General features: G+C 39.2%; 1 protein-coding gene across 5 annotated transcripts in view; it reads left to right on the forward strand.

Moving 5' to 3' along the window:
• The window catches only part of SEMA5B (semaphorin 5B), a 601210-nt gene that overhangs the window by 175264 nt on the left and 403454 nt on the right, over positions 1-22492 (forward strand). The window lies entirely within an intron of this gene.

Raw genomic sequence — 22492 nt, forward strand, 5'->3', positions numbered from 1 at the left:
CATTTCTCCTGCTCTGTCTGCTGCTGCCACTGGGTACTATACAAGAATCAGGTTAATCTTACTGATTATTTTTTGCATGATCTCTGAATTGCAAGGCACGTACTCCCCCCTCTCCCCATTATACTTAGCAGCAGATGTTGGAAGAACAGTTGGGTGCAAAGGCATAACTCATCAAATCACCTGTGAGCTCAGAATGATTTCATTGAGCAATTGGCAAGACGAGGTGGTCTTGGAATTAATCAGCAGTGTCACACACAGGTGCAAGCTAGCAGTCTCTGCAGAAAGCGGAAAAGGAGCTACCTTGTTTAGAAATGCTAAAAATGCTTCTTAGGAACTGTAGTCTGGGATAAAGCTGACTCCTTATACATCTGTGAACAAGAAAGCAGAATCCTGTTTATGCACCCCAAACTTAGATGGTCAACAACCCCTTGTAAGAGATGGGTATGGGATAAAGGGATGTGTGTAATCTTAAGGTGAAGAGCCACTAAATTGGTTTATGCTTGATGAAGATTGGAAGTCACTTTCTTCCCATATATTTCTTTCTTCTTTCTTATTCTTACTTTCTTCTCTTTCTTTTATTCCCCTTTCTTTGCCCTTTCACTCTATTTTCATCTCTTTAAGTTTAGTTTGCATTAGATTTTACTATTGTGTGTGTGTGTACATGCATATATATGTACACACTATATTCTCAACTCTGCTCAATTTTTGTTGAATTTCTAGCTGTGTAAACCTATGTGACTTTCTTGACATGTATCTTCTTGCATTAAAACCATGGAATTCAAGGATAATTTTTTTGTACAAGACTTCCCCTACCCATTTTATTAAAAAGTCTGCTCTTATTTCTAGTAAAAATAAATTATACTGATTATCTGCCATCAAGTTGTTGACTCCTGGCAAACATGTAGATAGATTTTCTCCCTGACAGCCTGTCTCCCTTTTTAAGCTCTTGTAATGATGAGCTCATGATCATTGTTAATTGAGTCCACTCACTTTGTGGCTGGTTGTTCGCCTCTTGTCTTTCTTTCTACCTTTCCCAGCATTAGAGCTTTCTCCAGAGAGCTGGATGTATGTTTTTGTTTCAAGGCTTACAACTTCCTAGCCTCAGCTGGGTCCCCAAACTTGGCAGCTTTAAGATTTGTGGACTTTAACTCCCAGAATTGGCTGGAGAATTCTGGGAGTTGAAGTCCACAAGTCTTAAAGTTGCCAAGTTTGGAGACCTCTGCCCAAGATGTTTCCACCAAAGTCACTGAAGGCCTCAAATACATCAATGCATATAAGGGGCAGCTCTTTAACAATTCTTACAGGAACACGAGATTCCAACATGGAGGAATATGCTGATCCATGATGATAATAAAGATTTGATCATGCAGGAGCGTTCATTTCAGTGCTCCTTTTTTCATATATTATTATAAATCCTAGGAAGCTTATCTAAAAAAAAAAACCACACATCAATATGGATAATGCTCAACATTAAAAATGTTTAACATTAAAAAAACTGATGCATTGTGAACCAACTTAAAGTCATTTTTCAGTGTATTCCAGTTCTTCTTCCAGACAAGAGATTCAGGTTTTGTGGGGAGACCCATGTTTTGCAACTATAAATTAAATTAAGAACAGCTATGCACATTGTCAACTGATGTTCCTTTAAATGTAGAATATTTTATTTTCACTCCAATTTAGAATATTCCACAGTACACCACTTTTTGTGTACTGCAGTATTAAATTGCAGCAAATAAGTTTCTTTGGGAACATAGCTGGTAATGATATCCCTTCACATATGATGGACGATTAATATAACCCTACATTTCAGAAAAGACCTTGTATTAATCTCCATTTTTTTGCAGTGAGTTCTGACGCTTATTTATAGCAGCTCCTCTGTTAGGGAATTGGTATTCTGTTTGCTTTCCACTGTATTTTCACAATATGTTTTAATAAAAAGAGTTATCCCTTATGAAGTCAGGTATTGATACAGGCTGAAGCAGTCCCAGTGTGGTTTGTTGGGGAGGCTGGTCTGGAGAGTTCTTCATTTCATGTCTTAGAATTGTGTTCATCTTAAATGTATAGATTTCTGGAACGTTTAAATGAGAAACAGGTGAGATAATTCACAAGTTTATTCTCTGTAGCATAGACCACACACACATGCATCCTGTGATGTGACTTTAATACAGAGCTATAATGCAAAAAACTTAAATGGATGGGTCAAGGTAAAGTTGGATGGAATAACATATTAACCTATTTCATATTGATCTTTCAAACTGTTTTCCCCCCCTTTGTATATGGAGGAAAAGTTCCTTGTTTTGATTCAAAAATACCACTTGCAGTTATGTTTGTTAAAAAAATTTTGCCTAAGACCCAGAGCTGTTAGTAACTTGAGGGATAATAATGCTGTGTCTGAGTTTTCACACATAAATTCAATTAAGGGGGATTATAAACACAGTGGCAGGTCTGTTTTATTTACAGTTGCAAATGAAACTCTGGGCTCACACTGATCATTTATAGAGAACGAGGTGTGATATAATTTTGCACGACTTGGAGTAGAATTTTCAAAATGTTCTTTCATATGGTTTGATTTGGGGTTGAGGGGCATAGAGGACTGCCTGAGCAAAAGCATCAAGAGATAGTAGAAAGGTGGAAACTTTGCAACAAAAGCAAGCTATCCCCCACTGTTATTCAATAGGAGGCACACTTCCCATCTACATAGAGCGTATTCCCTGCAGAGGTTTAGTCCTCTTTCTCCCCCCCGCCACCAAAAAAAGATTGAGCTGGTTCTCTGTCCTAATTTTGAGTTAAATGCAACTTCTGGGTCAGGTGTGTAAGTGTTGGTGAGAGAGGGCATATATTTAATTTGTTTAAGAATGAGATGCCGTGTTACTTGATTCCACACTGTGCAAGTGAAGTTTTTTTTTCCTCTTGCTCTCTCATGCTTTGGGGTTTTACAGGTTTTTTTTTTAATGGTGTGGTTTTTTTAAGCCCAGATGATAGAAAGCAGGGGAGCAGAAGCAGGAGTTACTTTTAAGGCCAAAGGGTGAAAGGGTGAAAGGGTTACCTGCTGCTACCTAGCAGCAGCAGGTAACCCTTTTCTCTGATGGAAGCTGTTTTCTGAAACTGTTGAGGTAATTCCCCATTAGGAGAATGAGCGTACACAGGGAGACATAGTAAAGAATAACATACAATCATCACACAGAAACACTGTATAGTAAAATGTAGGTTTTTACTTCCAATAAACATTTAAGCAAAGTCCAACAAACAGTCCAAGTCATTCACGGTTAAAGCAGTCAGTTTTCAGTCCAGGGATAATCCAGTAACAAAGTCCAGTATCATAAACAGTTTAGTAACAGACTTACATCAAATCCAAGAAGAACTATGATCAGCAACAGTCAATAGGGAAATGCAGGAACAGCAACACTCTCAGCAACAACAGAACAGAACAACCCGGGTTTCTGGCTCCGTCTTATGGCCATTTGAGGAACCACACCCAATTACAATTTTAGCATTCCCTTAAAGAGACAGTATTAAAATGTCTATCCTGGTTTATATATTTTCCAACCCAACTGTTAGGTGACTTACATTCCTAACAGAAACCATGAAAGCCATTTTGATGGAGCTGTGTATATGAGAGCAAACAGAGGCAAGGTTGGATGCCTTGGGATAAAGATGCATTTGCATTTCTGCCTCCTGAGTCTCAGCTGATCGGCTGGGTCTTCTTTTGTTGCCCAGAACAGGAGAATGGAGCTGGAAAGCAGATTAGTGGGGTGGGGAGGGAATGGGGATTTTGCAGTAAGCTTTCACTGGGGTGGGAATGGAGATTTTACAGTATCCCTCCATTTCCATGCCCACCAAGCCACACCCACAGAACCGGTAGTAAAAAAATTTGAATCCCACCACCGCTCTATCCCAACTGCTTGCTTGCTTATTTATTTATGTGCCTTTGAGTCAATGTTGATTTCTGGCAACAATCTGGACTATTTCCTGCAGTTTTCTTGGGAAGATTTCAAATGTGAAGTTTGGTCCAAGATGACCTAGCTGGCGGGTGGGACTAGGTGGGACTAGAACTCACAGTTTCCTGCTTTCTAGTCTGATGCATTAAGTGTTACAGATAGTTCTTGACTTACGACTGCAATTGGACCAGAATCTTTGTGGTTAAGCAAGGCAGTTAAGTGAGTTATGTGTGATTTTACAAACTTTTTTACCAAAGTTGTTGAGTGAGTCATGCGGTTGTTAAGTGAATCTGGCTTTCCTCATTAACTTTTCTTGTTAGAAGCCAGCTAGGATCATCGCAAATTGTGATCCCGTAACCCTAGGAGGCTGCAAATGTCCTAAATACATGGCAGTTGCCAAGCAACTCCCAATTTTTATCATATGCAGGAATAGGCTTGGGATGCTGCGACAGTCTTGAGTGTGAGGGCAGGTTGTAAGTCACTTTTTTCAGTAACTTTTCATTGTAACTTTGAATGGTAGCTAAACATGGTTGTAAGTCAATGATTACCTGTATACCAAACTGTCACTCTTTCCCTTAACTGTCACTCCTTTAATTAGTAATAAAATCTTTCCTCTCCCCCTTATTATTAGATAGTTGTGAAGTTGTCAATAACATATTTTTGACTCGTGCATATACAGGTCCTTGATTGAAGGCTGGTTGGTAGTAATTGTTTTTTCTGCAGTCCTAATTATCCTCTGAAGTCTGTGTCTGTCTTGTTGAGTTGCAGAACCAAACCAGACAGTTATAGAGGTGCAGATGATAGACTCAATAATTCCTCTGTAGAACTGTATCAGCAGCTCCTTGGGCAGTTTGAGCTTTCTGAGTTGGTGCAGAAAGAACATTCTTTGTTGTGCTTTTTAATGAAGTTTTTGATGCTAGATAGCCATTTTAGGTCATGCGATATAATAGAACCTAGAAATTTGAAGGTCTCTACTGTTGATACTGTGTTGTCTAGCATTGTAAGAGGTGGTAGTATGGGAGGGTTTCTTCTAAAGTCTACCACCATTTCTACAGTTTTGAGTGTGTTCAGTTCCAGATTGTTCTGGTTACACTATGAGGCAAGTTGTACAACCTCCTGTCTGCATGTGGATTCATCATTGTCTCAAAAGAGACCAATCACTGTTGTGTCATCTGCAGACTTCAGTATTTGAACAGATGGATCATTTGAGATGCAGTCATTCGTATATAGGAAGAAGAGAAGTGGAGAAACCACACAGCCTTGGGGGGGGCCTCTGTGCTAATTCTACAGGTATCAGATGTGATTCTGCCTAGCTTCACCTGCTGTTTCCTGTCTGTTAGGAAGCTTATTATCCACTTACAACTGTGTTCAGGTACTGCTAGTTGGTTTAATTTAATTAGAAGAATATCTGGAATGATGGTATTGAATGCTAAACTGAAGTCTACAAAGAGGGCCCTTGTGTAGGTATTTGGAGATTCAAGGTGTTGTAGGATGTATATTAACAGCATCATCTGTATTTGCTCAGTATGCAAACTGTGTGGGATCTAACAGCAGATCTCTGATGGCCAGTGGGACACCACTAGCCTTTCAAAGATTTTCATAACTATAGATGTTAGAGCAACTGATCTGTAGTCATAATTATACCATTGCAATGTCCCATGGTTATGTGATTTTGATTTGGGATCTTCCCTACAGCTTCCAACAAGCAAAGTCAATGGGGGAAGCCAGCAGGAAGTTGTGGTCAAGTGAGATCCTCACTTAAGGATGGCAACTGGGACTATCAAAACTACAGTCTAAGGGGCACAGTCATGCTTTTTTTTTAACTTATAAAGAATGCAGTTTCTGGTCCCAATGAATTCATTAAGCAAGAACTACCTGTATGCTACTGATAACTACCTGTATCAGTAGCAGGTGTGTTAATAGGAAGATTGGAAGCATTGTTACACTCAGAAAAAAATATCAAGCCAGGTTCAAGTAAAAGGAAGGAAAGTGAGGAGAAATGAGGCATTTTAGCAAAAAGAGAAAAGGTTTGTTTGAAAATTCCCCCACAAGCCTTCCTCTATGTGCCTTGCAATATATACAATCTAGCTGATTTATGGAAATCAATGGGAATTTCATAGTCTTGCTTTATCACTACTCTATTACTTATGGTGGAAATTTCAGTTCCAGTTGCAGTTTTTAAGCTGAGGATTACCTGTGTCACTGATTTTTTAAGGAAAAGTACAATCTCACCAACTCTTGCTTTGAGTTTGCTTGCTGATAGTTTGCTCACTGATGGTTGGGAGCATCTCTTCCCTTACACACACACTCCTTCCCCATTCCTATTCTCACATCCTTTTCCAAATTTTGTCCACTGAGAATTATTGAGAGAGAAGGGGGCTTATCTCTTCCTTTGCTGTTGGCCATCCAGTGAAAGATCATTGAATTTGAAGACAAGGCCTTCCTTGGTCTCCACATCATTCAATTTCTTTGCAAATTAATCTGGATCTATTCATCCCCATCCAGGTCATCAGCACAGCCAAGTATTGATATAACACAACCTTGCTTGCATCCCTGGAAGATAAATTAAAAAACAAAAGTGTCTATATAATGATTCACATGAAAGATGCTTTCAAGGAGTGATATAGACAAGCAATGAAAAACCAATCAAACAAAAATAATAACAATGGATTCCTTATCATTATAGCAATGGATTGAGAAAGACTCCTCAGAGACTAGGAATTAGTAAGATTCTTGACAGAGTCAGAATTTCAGCCCAAGTGTCGTTAGTGGTCCAAGCCTGACATACTTTCCACATGTATGCCAACTGGCTCTCAACCAGATGAATTTAAATTGTATGTGCCCTGAAGCCAGTACTTAGAGCCAAAAGCTGCTGGAACAATTTCAAAAGTGCTGGGTCATTCCTTGTACCTCCAACTCGTCTTTTCTCCACAGGGTCCCAAATGTAGACCTCATCTGGATCTTGAATTGAGGAGAACAAAAAATAAACTTTTGTAGTTGTAGCTGAGACATACCTCATCATATTGAACAGACAGTGTAGCTGCATATGCTTATCATCATGTCTGAAAACCAGAGAAAGTATTTGCTGGTTTTTAGAAAGATACTTTCTCATTTCAGAGGTTGTGGAAAGTTATTTTCAAAAACTGCAAACAGTTCCTCTGGTTTTCAGAGAATAGCAAGCATAACATCCATAGCATGTACTGCAGACTTCCTTCAAGTGTTGAGAGTCTTGTAAACTTAGGAATATGTTTAATATATATGTCATCCTGTAGAAATCTTTTCGATCGTCTTCAAAAGGCTCTAAAAAAAATCTGCTTGTTCAAATGTGCAAATCAAGAAATAATTCCTTAGGAATCTGAAGGGTCGAGAGTGGATCAATGGCTTTCATCCATTTGTGGAACTGTATCTGACTTTTAGTCTCTTATAGGAAGCTACCTGCTTTAGCCCAAATTAGATCAGCATCGGCCCGTATCTTCTGGAGCACAGTTGGTTGACACAGGAGAATTTATGGAAGGAACAGAAATTGAGTCATTAAGCTGCAAAAAGGGCTGTATATTGAAGCCCTCATTTCCCACTAACCAAATAATAATCTCATTTGCTTGTAATAAAAGAGGCGGATTGGGAAGATCAGAGCTGAAAAGCAGTCTCAGTCATGGGAGTTCAATTAAGAATTATGTTAATACACGGATCGGTAATTCCCCAAATGCTTTTGTTTAAGCAGTGGCAAAACAAGTGGCAGCACAAAATACCTAAATTGAGTTTCCTTTCACAAACTCTATAGAGATATGTGAACTTTCTACATCCTGCTCCTACCCTCCCCATCTTTTAATTGGGCCAGTTTATTTAATTTTTTTTATGATTGTAAGCCACCCAGAGTTACCTTGAAGTAAGCTGGGTGGTCAATAAAATTATTCTTATGACAAACAAATAAAAAAAATATTTGTTAGATTTACATTCTGGTTTTTCTTTAAGAGCAGAAGGAGACATGTTAGCATTCCCTGTTCCATAACAACCCTGTATGATAGATTGGACCGGGAAATAGTTGGAGGCCAAATGAATTTTATATTCCTATAAACATTGTTAGGGTCTTAGAAAAAATGTTTTGGGGTGGAAGCCCCTTTAGTTATACAGAGACACGTTTTATAGAGACATGTTGAGGTTCTATGTAATACCATCACTACATCCCCCTACTCCTAAACTAACTTGCATGGCTTATTGTTGCTTTGATAACAGAAGTAACCACATTCTGACTGTGGTCAAAAGCCAGGTAGAAATTTTGAATATGAAAATTTTCTTCTGTGATATTGTCCTTAGAACCTGGTAGGGTGTATGTTTGTAGAGAAAAACTAAAGTTCAAGACTCGAAGCATGGATTTCTTCTCTGGCTTAACCATGAAGATGAATCCCAAGATAGTAGATAGAGCTGGAAGGAAAGAAGGATGATTTGTTACATCTCACAGACGTTCATCCACCAGGGTTCCACTTTTTCCCTGACCTTTGTCCAATGCTGCTATACTGTTTGTTTTAAATCCTAGACCTTTTAGTGTCTTAGAGCTCAGAATGCTTCTTATGTCAGGGGAAAGTTAGATGGGGGCCCTCCCCTGAACACTGAAAGAGCGTCTACTCACCTCTTCAGCTTATTATGCAGTGCCAAGGTCAGCATGCCTTTGGGATTGATTATTTCATTTTGATTCTAATAATAGAGGTGATTATTAGGTTGCTGGGAGATCCTCTAGATAATAGGCAAAGTACAAATGTAGGTAATTAAATGAAATGTGTTATATGGAAGAAGCAGGTGAGAAGACTCATATTGGCATAAGGGTTGCTTTTTTCAGTCTTTAAAGGGTTTAGAGGGACTGGGGAAATAAGATAGCAGAATAGGCACAATTACTTTATTGCCTCGTCTATCTACTTACAACTATTTTTTTGATATGGTTGCACACTCCCAGAGAATGAATATGCCATGGTGTGAATGTGATCCAGTGGTGGACGTTGATGAGTGTGTAGGCTCCATTGTTGCTTTAGATGGAAATGAAAATAATTATCAGAAAGGAGATAACTATTGACTATTTCAAAGGTTTCAGTTCTCTGACCCTTTAGAATGGGCGTTGGTAGAAGTTGCCCTGAATGCCCTTTCTGTCTATGCTGCGAGAGAGCCCAGGATGGGTTGACTCCTTCCTATGATGTCATTTAGCTGAGTCTGTACTAAGATATAAAAGCCAGCTCCCGGAAGAGACCCCAGTTTTGGCGAAGATACTTGACAGACTGAAAGGTGTCTCTGAAAGCACAAATGAATACAGAAATATGACTTACCCTCTCCGGACGAATCAAGGGAGGGGCTGGGCTCTCTCGCAGCATAGACAGAAAGAGCATTCAGGGCAACTTCTACCAATGCCCATTCTCCTCCATGCTGCATCGAGAGCCCAAGATGGGACATACCAAAGCTTGCATGTCCACAGGTGGGTCCTCGTCCGGCTCATCACACCGACTGTTGAACCACTCATTGAAGCACCCATCTGCTGAAGGCTGCAGTGGCCGAGGCAAAGACACCCAGATGGTAGTATCTGATGAAAGGAGATGGAGATGTTCACGTGGCCGCACGACAGATCTCCTCCAAGGGTGCTTGGGTTGCCCAGGTAGCCAAAGTGGCCACGTTTCTGGTAGAGTGTGCCATCAGACCTCGAGGAACCAGAAGGGCCTCAGCTTTATAGCCCTGCTCAATGCAAGATCTGACCCACCTGCTAAGAGGAGGCCTTGCGCCCCAAGTGAGAAGGGAAAAGGAAACAAAATGGCTTCAGACTTCCTGAAGGAGGAAGTGCACTTAATGTATATTCTAAGAGCCCTACCTACATCTAGCGTGTGCCACTGCTGCTCTAAGTCATGGTGTGGGAGGGGGCAGAAGCCAGGCAACATAATGTCCTGGGACCTGTGAAACAAGTGTTAACCCTTGGAATAAATGAGGGGTCCAGAGTGAGGATAACCCTATCATCATGAAAGGAACAAAGGTCCTGTCTGATGGAAAGAGCAGCGAGCTTGGATACCTGCCTGGCTGAAGTGATGGAAACGGGGAACACTACCTTCAGAGTCAGGAAACAGAGAGACAATGTTCTAAGGGGTTCAAAAGGGGGCTTTGTAAGGGCATAAAGGACCACATGAAGATCCCAGGAAGGATACCTGTGGACCATCGGTGGGTGCAGGCTGGAAGCCCCTTTCGAAAACATCCTGACTGATGGGTGATGGGATAAGGAAGGAAGCGAACCCCATGAAAGAACCGAGGAGAAGGCCTCAACCTGCCTGCATATGGTGTTGGGCGCCAAACCTTTCTCCAGATCATGCTGAAGGAATCTAAGAACCTCTGCTAACTGGGCTAAAGCAGGAGAGAGAGACCCTCCCTAAGGCACCATCGGGAAAGGGCTTCCCAGGTGGCATCATAGATGCGCCTTGTGGGAGGTTTACGAGATGCCAGGATAGTGATGATGATCCTTTCAGGAAGATCAGCCACCTCTAGCCGCTGCCGCTCAAGTGCCACATGGTCAGCTTGAGCCACTGGGGCTTCGAGTGGAGCAGAATCCCCTGATGAAGGAATATTAGATGGGCTGAGATCCTCCAAGGAGAAGCCACTGACAGGCTGACCAGGTCCGCAAACCAGGGCGTCCTTAGCCAATAGGGTGCCAAGAGGAGGAGCTCCGGTCATTCCTCCAACATCCTCCGAATTACTGCCGGAATGATGGGAGCAGGTGAAAGGCATAGAGGAGACTTTTGGGCCATCTGCACCGAAGGGCATTGGTCCCCTCCGCTCCCTGGCAAGGAAACCTGGTGAAGAATCTGGTGACCTGGGCAATTTGAGGAGTGGAGAAGATCCACCTCCGGCATTCCAAATCTGAGGGGAAAGTCCCTGAATAGAGAAGGAGAAATAGACCATTCTGCCTGGTCAACTAGGCTCCTGCTGAGCCAGTCGGCCTGGTAGTTGTTGATCCCGGAGAAGTGGTCTGCCAAGATCGACAACAGGTGTTGCTCTGCCCATAATCCCCACTGTAGAGCCTCTCCCATGAGGGCTCTGGACCTCATCTCCCCCGCCGGTTGACATGAGCCATGTTGTCCATAAGGACTAGAACATGAGAGCCGGTCATGAGTGCCTGAAATGCTTGAGAGCTAGAAAAATGGCTCTGAGCTCTAGCCAATTTATGGGAAGGGCCTGCTCTGACCTGGACCAAGGTCCTGAGCTATCTGGCCCTGCATATGGGAACCCCAACCCAGGAGGCTGGCTTCGGTTGCTATCACTAGCCCTTCTGGGACCCTGAAAAGGAGTCCCTTCCAGATTAACAGGGAACACCACCAATTGAGAGATCTCTGTATTTGTGGCAGGAGCAGGACAGTATTAACACAAACAACAGAGGTGACAGTGGACAGCGTTGTCTAGTCCCTTTTCTTATATCTATAAAGTCTGTTAACTCTCCATTTATCATAATCTTTGCAGTTTGTTTATGATATATCATTTCTATGGCTTGAATAAATTGTTTTACCAAAACCCTATTTGGTCCAATTGTAACAGCATAAAACGCCAATTCACATTATTAAAAGCTTTTTGTGCAACTAAAAACATCAGAGCCATTTGTTTTTCAGGATGTGCCTCATAGTATTCCAGTGTATCTAAAATTATTCTCATATTATCTTTAATCTGTCTCTTTGGCAGAAATCCATTTTGATCAGGATGAATAAAATTGTTTAAGTATCTTTTCAGTATTTCTGCAAGAGTTTATCTCATCTACCATTCGAAAGAACAATTTTGGCAATGTCTTTCTAGCTTTCTTTGCTGTTTTTTGTGTTTTATAGTCCAATTTGTCATTTGTTATTCCATTAAAATCTCCCATCAGACAGATATTAGCATAGTCCAATTCAATTATTTTCTTATGTAATTTCTGTAAAAATCTTGATTATCATTTGGAGCATAAATTGCTATTAAAGGTATCTTTAAATTATTGTCCATTATCTCTACCATCAAAATCCTTCTGTCATCATCTGTATATATTTGTTCTGCAGGGATTGAATTTCAAATGTATAACACCACTCCACTCTTTTTACACTGTGTCAACGCTGTAAATAATTTCCCTAATTTTTGTTGTTTCAATATATAATCATGTACTTCTTGTAGGCAGATTATATCAAATTTTAATTTCTCTAATTTATGAAATACGTTTCTTCTTTTAGTAGCTGAATTAAGTCCATTTATATTAATTGTAAGCAGTTTTCTCTCATCCATTTTAGACTTTATAAGAAGGATTTGTTACTCTAGTAGATCTTGGTTTTTGTTGCTCTCTGGGTACACCACCAATGGCTTCTTCTTTTTCAATTACTGCTATACATTACTCTTGAAATTCAATTAATGACTCTTCTTTTCTTGTATCTTCCTCCCTTCCTCTGAAATATTCCAGATCGAATAACTCAGCTTTTTCAACTGTATCAATTCTGTGTTTTTGTTCCTGCCAGGTAAACATCAGACCTTCTGGTATCAGCCATCTGTAATTTATTCCTCTCTTAAGTAACTCTTCGGTCAAGAATAAATATTCTCTTCTTATCTCTCTCACTCTTCTCGGTACCTGTTTCAGTACCACTATTTCTTTATCTTTGTACTTTAATGTTTTTTCTCTTGCCGCCTGCAATATTTGTGATTTAATTATTTTCTTAGTAAATCTGATATGAACTTCTCTTGGCAGTTTATTTCTTGTTGCATATCTTGTATAGACACGAAAAACCTCATCCATTCCATCCATCCATCTTCTCTTTAGTTACCTCTAATGCTTCTGCCAGGATTTCTGTCATCATTTCAGCAAGGTTTTCACTTTTTTCTTCTTCTATATTTTGAAATCTAAGGTAGAATTCTGATCTATCAATTTCCCATCACAATGATTGCAGAGATCTGCCCTTGTCTCTTTCCACTTCACTCAATCGGGTATCCATATCTCTAATCTTCTTATCTCTTTGTACATCTTGTTCTTCAATTTTCTTGATTCTGTCCTCGTATTGTATCATCATCTGTTGAATATTTTCAATTTTCTCATCTGTCTTTTCAGTTCTTTGCTTAATATTCTCTGTTCTCTTTTCAATATTATCTGTTTTTACTTGTATCTTTTGAATTCCTTGCATAATCATCTGCAGTGTCACTTCTTTCTCCTTCTCTTGTTGTAACATCACCTGTATTGATCATTGTCCTCCAGATGGTGAGGAGGAAGAAGTCAGGATTGAAGAAGCTGAGGCTGGTATTTTTCTGCTCATCTTAGAATACTTAATAGGAAAATTGAGAAGAAAAAGCAAGAGCAGCCAACTGCCACTCCAATTAAAAAAAAATAAAAGCAAAAAATAAAAATAAAAAAGGGAAGGGAAAAGATCTTCAGGCACTTGAAAACCTTTATCCAATTGGTTCCAACTATGTAGAAAAAAAAGTAAAATGGAAAAAGGATGAAAAAATTAAAAAAAATAGGAAAAAATTTAAAAAGACAGAAATCTGTATATTACCCTTGCTAAAAAGGTAGAACAAAGGGCGGAGAGAGGGAAAAAATAGTCTTATTCCTGCATCAAAGGACTCAAGTCCAAATATAAAAATCCAACTGGGGGGGAGTAGAAAAAAAAGGAAAGAGAAAATGCAATTCTGTCAACAAGCAAAGCACTGCCACTGTATGTTCGAGTCTCTTTACTAAATCAAAAAACAAAATTTCCAGTTCTCTTTTCAAAGTCACTTCAATCTTCTTTTTTCAATTTCAAATCCAGACTCCAGCTATCAGTAGTTCCACAGAAGAGCACCTGCATAAACAATCTACATGCTCTTCCCACTATCTTTTCAATGAAAAGCACAGAGTCCTTGAATGTAACACCAAATGTATCAACAAGAAAGAAAGGAAAACAATGTATCCAAGCCTCTAGGTGGCAGCGCTACTTATTTCCCTTTCCTTTCCCTTCCGCTCTGATATTAAAATCAGGAATAAAAAAAACGAGTCTAAAATTATTAAGGAGAAGAAACAAGAGAATAAAAAACTTTTCCAAAGGGTTATTTTGAAAGGAAAAAATTAAAAAGGAAAGACCAATCCAGTTTAACAATTGAAAAGTTTTTACAAAAATCCAAAGTTCAAATAAAAAGAAAAAAAACCCTTCAGGTTTAATTTGTGCTTAATTTCACTGCTTGACCACTTTTATCTTCACTTTTAAATTTAATTTTTAGTCTTTTAGGGTGTTCTCTCCAGAAAAAAAAATAAGTAGAAAATTATCTCACCAAACTGACACACTTTCTTTCCAGCTTTCTTCTGTTCCGGAGCTGTCCCAGCTTCAGCAGCTTTAATGGCTGCCTCTCCACCACAGGGAAAAAGGGCTTCTCCTAGATCTACGAGGAACTTTGCAATGTCCCTGGGATCAACAGGATGTGCCCTCCTCAATCACTGTCTCTATGGGATGGTTTAGGTTCGTTGGGACCGTCCTGTAACGGAGATATCAGCAGCAATCTTAGAGCTTAAAGATTGCATGCTGTACCGCCGCGATACCAGCTCCGCCCTCTCGATGCCCTTTAGTTTTAACCATTCTTAGATACTCTTACTGTTTTCCAGATTGACTACGTATGTTTTTTTATTGCACCTTTTTAGTCATGTTAGTCCTTTAGAAATGTAGCCAACTGGCTTTTAAGGCATCTGGAGAACGCTTTCTCCTTAAAAGGTATTCTAAAAATGTTCAAAATGCATAAAGTAATACTGAAGCCTGAAAATAATATTTCTGTAGTTACTTCAGGCTAGAGGCATTTGAGGGATTTTTTTTTCATAGAAACAGGTCACTCTGAATTCAACCCTGACAATTAAATGTCATTTCTCTGTATATTTTCTATGGTATTTTCCCACCCGAAGCAGCTGAACTTTTAAAGGAGAAGGGAGAGGGAGATACTTTAATAGATTGATAAATGTATTTACCTCTGGAGATCATTTCCAAGTGGGGAAGGAAAAAAAAAAGATGTGGTGTGAATGTCCTCTGGGGAGAAAAGTCATGGGATATAAATCATGAGCTCAGAACTGATTAGAAGACAAGAAAGTCCTAGGCAGTGGCGCCTTTGCTCTTATACACAGTCAGGCTATTGAGAGACTGGTTAATTTATGGAGCCAAATTGACTGCTATCCATCATATTCTGTATGTTGAGCATGATTGTGTAGTTGAGTTGTGCTGAGCTGACTTGGTGTGGGAACAAATTTGTTGCTTTTGCCTTAAATGATTAGATGCTAATGTGAAGAAAAGGCATGGAATCAGGGACAAGCAGAAGGGACTCATATCAACATGTATTTTTTTTAAAGATAAACGGCTGATGGTTTCCATCTGCTTATCAAATAAATAGGTTTATTGGAATACCATGTACTTTCATAGTCCACTTTGTATATCATGTTCTATTTTAGCTTTCTAAAAAGAGCCATCATTTTATAAAAGACCCTTGTATCCTGCCAGTCAAACAGCCAATTTAGATTATTTTTACAGCCGAATATAAAACCATAAACAGAAGCTGGGCCCTATGGCTCTACATTACCTGGTGAAATGATAAATGGATGACTTTAGTTCATAGAATGTGCTTTCCAGAGAAATAAATTGCAAACCAACTTAATAATGTCACGTAGCAGGTTTGCTGTTGCGTGTATCTGAAGGTTTTAGTCCTAGCAGGATTTATTAAAGCAAATTACTGGGGTGGAAAGTATTATGAATTACTTGACAGTTGCTGTAATGAATGAACTTCCTTTTTATGAATCACATAATTCCTATGCTGTTTTGTAACATGAGACATGGGTTTATTTCAAGGAGGAAATGTACAGGTTTACCTAATCCATGGAAGGTCATGGTGCATAGAAATTCTGTGAGCTGCATCATAACCTATCTTGAAAAAAAAAATTATCTGTCCTGAAAACATCATTGGAGCAATGTACGTTGGGCAACACTCATAAAGTAGCCTTGTAATACAGCAGGAAAAAAAAAATGGAGAAAAGGGTGTTCCCAAATAAAGTGGTTGGCTGTAGGTAATAAATTTTTTGTGCACACTTCTTAAGTATGCTATGTATATTAATTCATAATTCTTATACAGCACATAGTTATGTTTGAGTCTATGGAGATTCTTTCACCGAGGTCATGGTTTTCCCCAAAGGTACTTTTTCAGGAGGCAACTGGAGTTTCTTGTTTTTTCTTTCTTTTTTAAAGATGTTTGGCTTCTCATCCAAGAAGCTTCTTCAGTTCTGATTGAATGATGGGAAGTGGAAGGATTTATACACCTTGCAGACAGCTGGTCATTTGCATTCTAAAAGAAAAAGCACCTTTGGGATAGGCATGTTTGCTGTTACCTTTGATTTTTTCAAAAAAGGGTGGAATTCATTCATAGTTTTTATTCCTATTCAAAGCCTTCAGAATCAATCTTTAAATGCTAGTGTCTGATCAATGTTTCTCAGATTAATTTTAATCAAAAAAATTAAATGATATTTTAGTACCAAGTAAGCAATTTTTGTGAAATCATTAATAACTGAAACATTCAAGCATTCTAACTGGTTCAATTAATTGTGGTGGCTGTTTGAAGGATATTTTTGTCAACCATTACCAGCTTCTAAATTGGACAAACCATCTTGTTAATCTTTTTTTATTCTAACTTTACTTCTCAGATTGAATACATTTGTAGCATTCTCTGTGACAATGTGGTATATTAGGTACTGGGACCATAATTTCTGTGGCAAAATGATACAGTGGTAAATTGCATTATCATGTAACTGCCCCACTTAGCGATGGCAGTTCTGGTATTTTCAGTTGCTGTCATTAAGTGAAACCCATGCTGTCACTGAGGACAATGTCATGATCACCATTTTTAACTTTCTGCTGGCTTCCCCACTGACTTTGCTTGTTGGAAGCTGGCCGTGAAAGGGTCACTGCAATGTCATAACTGCAAGCTGGTTGTTGTTCCCAGCTTGCTATCACATGACTGTAAGGATGTTGCAACAACCACAACTAGGTGAACCACTCGTAAGAATTACGTGTTCGGTGCCATTGTAAGTTTAAACAGTCACTGAATGAGTTGTCCTTAAGCAAGGACTACCTATATATCCTGTACAATATAGACAGCCTGGTAATTGAAACCATGCACATATTTAACCAGCTGGGGCCTTGAGGGCAGAGTGGTAAAAGGTTGCTCAAATGTTTTGCTTTATTTTTTAATTTGAAAATATGCTGGTTATTTTTGGAATATCCAATTTTCTATGCTCTCCATTCGTTCTTCATATTCATTCAGTAACTGAATTTAAACATGCTTGGGATAAGTGCGTGTTCATCATCAGACAAAATGTTTAAAAAATTAAATTAAATGAAAAAATAAAACTCCAAGGACAGAATCGATGGACTACTAGGTTTATTTCTGCCATCAGTTTTCTATGTTTCTCCTTTTTAGTTAAAAATACCAACAGGCCACCTGGATCCTTTTTTGAAATGTTGGAAGCAGATTTTCTGGGGGGGTAGGGTTTGGGCAGGTGGCCTCTTTTTGTAAATTAAAAGTTAAAGAATAACCTCCCTGCAGGTGCTTTTCTCATAAATATTTGCGGGGGTGGGTGGAGAGGAGTAGGAATGCAATCAAACATGGTGGCAGGATATATTTTACTATCATAAAGACAACTTTCTTGTTGGTAGTTAGGAGTATCAGAGTTCAATAAGGATCTGAATGAAAGCAGTTTCTCAAGAAGTGAGCCTGATAAATCACAGCCATATTTCTTAACTAAAAGTTTTCCAGCCTCATACAACTATTCATCAGTTGTTGACATCAGAGTGGATAGCTACAGGGCATAACATGTCAAAATTACTTTATTTAGCTCGGTAAATCTATGCTTTATCTCAGTGATTGCTGTGCCCGGTATAGTGAAGAACACGTTTGCTCTGAATTAGTCCTCTCCTGATGTTGACTGATACTCACAAAGATCATCATGAAATTTCTTCACTCATAGCACGCATCAATCTTAACAATCCTGAGATGTAAGCCTTTGCAACAGCACTGTCATGCATGATGTTGTTTTGATTTCTGGCATCTTGCAAATTATTAAAGATACCTGAACATGTCTGCAGAATACGTTAAATCACTCTATAGTGATTGCAACCAGTAGATTTCCAGATACTAGAGAGTAGCCTAGTCATAAAGGCATCCAAAACATTTCCATTTGAGATTTCAGAACTATAGCTTCTGTTATCTCATCCTTCTTTCACAGGGGAGTGATCCCATTTAGCACCTTGTGGCTCTCTCTGAAGCAGAAATCAATGAGCTTGAGAACTTCATATATTTTGTTGCCCACAATCACATTGCACTGATTGTACATGGAGAGAGTAAACACTATCTTTGATCATAGAAACATAGAAAACTGATGGCAGAACTTAGTGCTCCACCAACTCTGCCCCTTGAGTTTGTAGCTTTTTTAATTTTTAATTTTTGTAGGATGATGGACACACGTTTATCCCAAGCATATTTAAACTAATTTATTGATAATTAACCTCCATTGGAAATTGGTTCCAAGCTTCCACTACTCTTTCTATGAAGTAATACTTTTGTAAAGATAGTTTACAACTCCAAAGAATGTCTGAGTTACAGACATAACTACAGTATTCACTGCCACACATGCTCAGAGTTTCAGTATATTTATTTTCAGTTGTCTCTGTTGTACGCATTTTACTTCCAAGACATTTGTGTTGACCTATAAGAAGCAATGGTTTGGGCTGTAAGTGTTTGGAATACTTCTACATTTTCAACTGACCAACCCAGGTTGGAAGTGGTTTTATTCACCGATGGGCAGTGCTAAGAGGTAGATACTCAATCAAAGGTCCTTTTAGTCATGCTCTCTGTGCATTAGAAGGAATGTCAAGCACCTTAGATAATTCAATTAAGTAATGAAGTAATAAACTCCTTAGTACTCAGCTTAGGACACTGAGTTTTGGCTCATGCTGATTCCAGTGCTCCTGTCTTCTGTAATAGCTGCTGATTTTCATAGACGTAGAGATCAATGGCTATTAGCCTTGGTAGCTGTGTAACTGCCTCTGAAAGCCATCTGCTAGGAGACTAGTGAACTTCTTTGTACTGTTGGTTGGGCATTTTGAGAATAGGCTGCTGAACTAGATGGGCCACTACAGTAGGCACTGCTTACGTTCTTAGGATTTTTAATTTGGGGTATTTTTATTATGATGACTGTGCAATCACAGGATGAATAGCAGTACATTAACACATATTCTTATTTTTCATTTTTTATTTCAACTAAGTTTTTCTACAAGTAATTGTAATACATGTTCTCTTTTTTCATTTTTTATTTCATTACACATGTGTAATACATGCTATTCTTTTTCATTTTCTTTGAAATTTTATCTATGTTTTTCTACAAGCATTTCTCTCCCCTTCCCTGCCCCATGTAGTTCATAATAAATGCCACAAACAAAATAAATGCAGCAAATCCTCCAACCAGAATTGCCATATTTAAAATGTTTCCCCTGGAAGAAAATGTTAGCGGTGCCCCACTTTCATGAGATGATGGGTTCAGAGAGCAGAAAGCATTTTCAGCCATGAACCTAGTACTCTGGGAATGCAGGAAGTCCTCAACTGAATGACCATAAATGGGAACTGAATCTCAGTTGTTCAGCAAAGTGGATTGTTAAGAGAGACACCCCTATGATCGTTTCACTCAATGACTGCATTCCTGCTCTCCCCAGTTGGGGCTCTTAACAGACAGACCAAAAGAGCTGCCTGTGGAAGGAGAGAAGGCAGCTGCCCACTGTCCATGGAAGGGAATTCCTGCGGGAGACTGCAAAAACGAAGTTGGGATGCAAGCTTCATTTCTGCAACCAATCCGAAGAGTTCAAGTGCCTGAAGAAAAGGAACTGAGATTTTTGGGAACTGACTTTCATTCCTGCAGCCCTTTGAAGGATTCCTCTCCCTTCATTTCCCTTCAGATCTCCACTTCATTTCACCAGCCCGGCGCAGAGGTTCCTTCCTCCATACTCAGAAGAGTAGTCCTGAGCTGGGCTGAGGAGAGGAGTCATGGATTGCAAAGATCCCCATTTCACTTCTGCAACCCAACAAAGTATTTCTTCCCATACCCCCTTGCCCCCCTTCCGTGCATGGAGGGGAGGGGAAATCCTTTGGCAGGCCACAACAGCTTTCTGGGGAAGCCGATAGAAAAGATTGCAAATATTGATCACATGATCACGGGATGCTTGGCAACTGGTCATAGGTGAGAACAGGTTGCCAATCACCCAGATCATAATCACGTGACCACAAAGAAGCAGCAAAATGTTTTATGACAATTGGGGATGCTTTATGGACTGTAAATCAACTTTTCTGACCCATCATAACTTTGAACAGTTGTTAAAGTTATAAGTCATGAATGATCATGTAGCCTACCTCATGAAGACAACCTGCTCCAGTACTTCTGATCTTCCAGTACTTAGTTAAAATGGAGCTCCCTGTGGGGCATTTAGAGATGAATGGAAGATCTGCAATAATCTGTTATTACAATACCTTATTGTCTGATTGTTGTTTTGTCTTATGTGTTGTTATAGGTGTTACAACAGTGGTCTTGTCTGTATTTTGTTATTGTTGGTCATTTGGGAGCATAGAAGGATTTATTGGTATGCCAGTTAAATAAATCAGTAAATAAAACGATTAAACAAAATATAAATATGACAATTCAATAAACATAAGATCAAAGTAGTATCAGACAGAATAACTTCTGCAATCCCCCTGCCCTTTATTGTCTGATCTCAGCATAACATATGGAAAAGTAAGGTTGCCATGATCATATCGCAGGGGTGGGCTTCACAAATTTTAGCAAGCGGTTCTCTACCCTGTTGCTGGGTGCGTGTGGCCATGGTGGGCGTGGCCTGTACCACAGTGAGGGGAGGGGCATTTTTGCCCTCCCCGGGGAGGCTTTCCTTGAGCCTCCGGGAGGGCGAAAACACCCTCCCTGGGCTTCAGAGGCTCTCTGGAAGCCGGAAACGGGCCTGTTTCCGGCCTTCCTGAACTTCCAGGAGGCCCGTTTTTCACCCTCCCCAAGCCTCCACATGTGCCCTACACTCACCTGTATCCAAAATCGGCTGTGTGGGGACTCCTGGGAGGGAAGGGATGGGGTGGCCAGGGACAGACAATAGTGGGATTTGGGGGTTCTATGAACTGTGCAGAATCTTAGCTAAGGGTTCCCCCAGCTGCCCACCCCTGACACCACGTGTTTTAGAATCTTTGTGCATGTACAGTTATTACTTTCTTACTGCCCAATGTTCTGCTAAGCAGCACATTAGCAAGATGTTCTGATTAAATTATTAAAGCAATTGTCATTTGAGATTCTTTGGGTGAATCTCTTGTTGTATTGCTAATAGATGGTACCGTGTATTAGCAAGGTGTAGATTTCTACCAGGCTTGAGCTTATGGTTTGATGAAAATGCAATCTGTGCATTAATGTCTGAATTCCCAAAGAATGGAAGAGCTGACTTAAACTATCACTTTTAAACATATTGGCCTGAAGTTCTTTTATGGTAAACAAGAACTCATCCATGTCTGTTTCTGATTTATTTTCATGCTATCATCTTCTGCAGCTTTGAACATTGATGTTAAACAGTCCACAAGGCTGACAAATGAGCATCCTTTGCTGTTAATGGATGGTTCTTTGTAAAAGGACAGGTTTTAAGTGGTCCTGCAAATAAATGGTCTTTATCTGATTTGCTTTTTGTTACGTTGAGATGAAAAACATGCATCTTGGCAGTGCTTCAGTTCAGAGAGTTTAGAGTTGATTCCATTTAATACCATGTTAAAAAAAAAACTGGGATTAAGTTGCTCTTAGAATGATGGTAGTTCTAGAGACTTTTATGTATGGTTTGTATCAGTGCAGAAAATAACCCATATTTGAAAAGCCTTACATTTTTTATGTCTTATGTACTTTTTTATCCTTTTAGAATGCCATTTTTGGTTTTTGGTTGAAAGCATTTTTGGATGCCTTGAATTTCTCTCTCTAGTTATAATGTCCCTGTGGCTTATTTTTCCTAATCAGTTACAATCACAAATCTGTAGGGACCCAGGTCTCATATCTATTGTAAGTCTTAAACTCCTGGAAAATATATTTTAAATTGATTGTTAAATAATAGGTTTGAAGGAAAATTTCATGTGTAGGGGCTTAGGACATGCCTAATTCACACTTCTTCAGTTAATATGTTGATAGAGATAGTTATATTCTTTTGAATTGCATAATGCTGTTCTCAAAAACTGCTTAAATTATTCCTCATAATCAAATGTCATTCTGGAAATATATTTGTTGATTGATCAAAAAGAAAAAAATACAAATTGTTCTATACTAAAGTTGCATTACAGAAATTCTGTAATGCAACTTCTTTAGTTGTAACAATACAATACAGAATCCTATAACACGGATTCTGTTAATCCTTCATATTAACTGGAAAAGCTTATTGGATGTCCATGATTACATTTGTAAAAATATACAAACAAAAACCTGTCCATAAATTAAAAACAGTTGAATATAAAAAGGCATATAATAA

This window comes from Pseudonaja textilis, chromosome 1, assembly GCF_049901715.1.
Source record: "Pseudonaja textilis isolate UNSWEBS1 chromosome 1, rPseTex1.2, whole genome shotgun sequence".
NCBI lineage: Eukaryota > Metazoa > Chordata > Lepidosauria > Squamata > Elapidae > Pseudonaja > Pseudonaja textilis.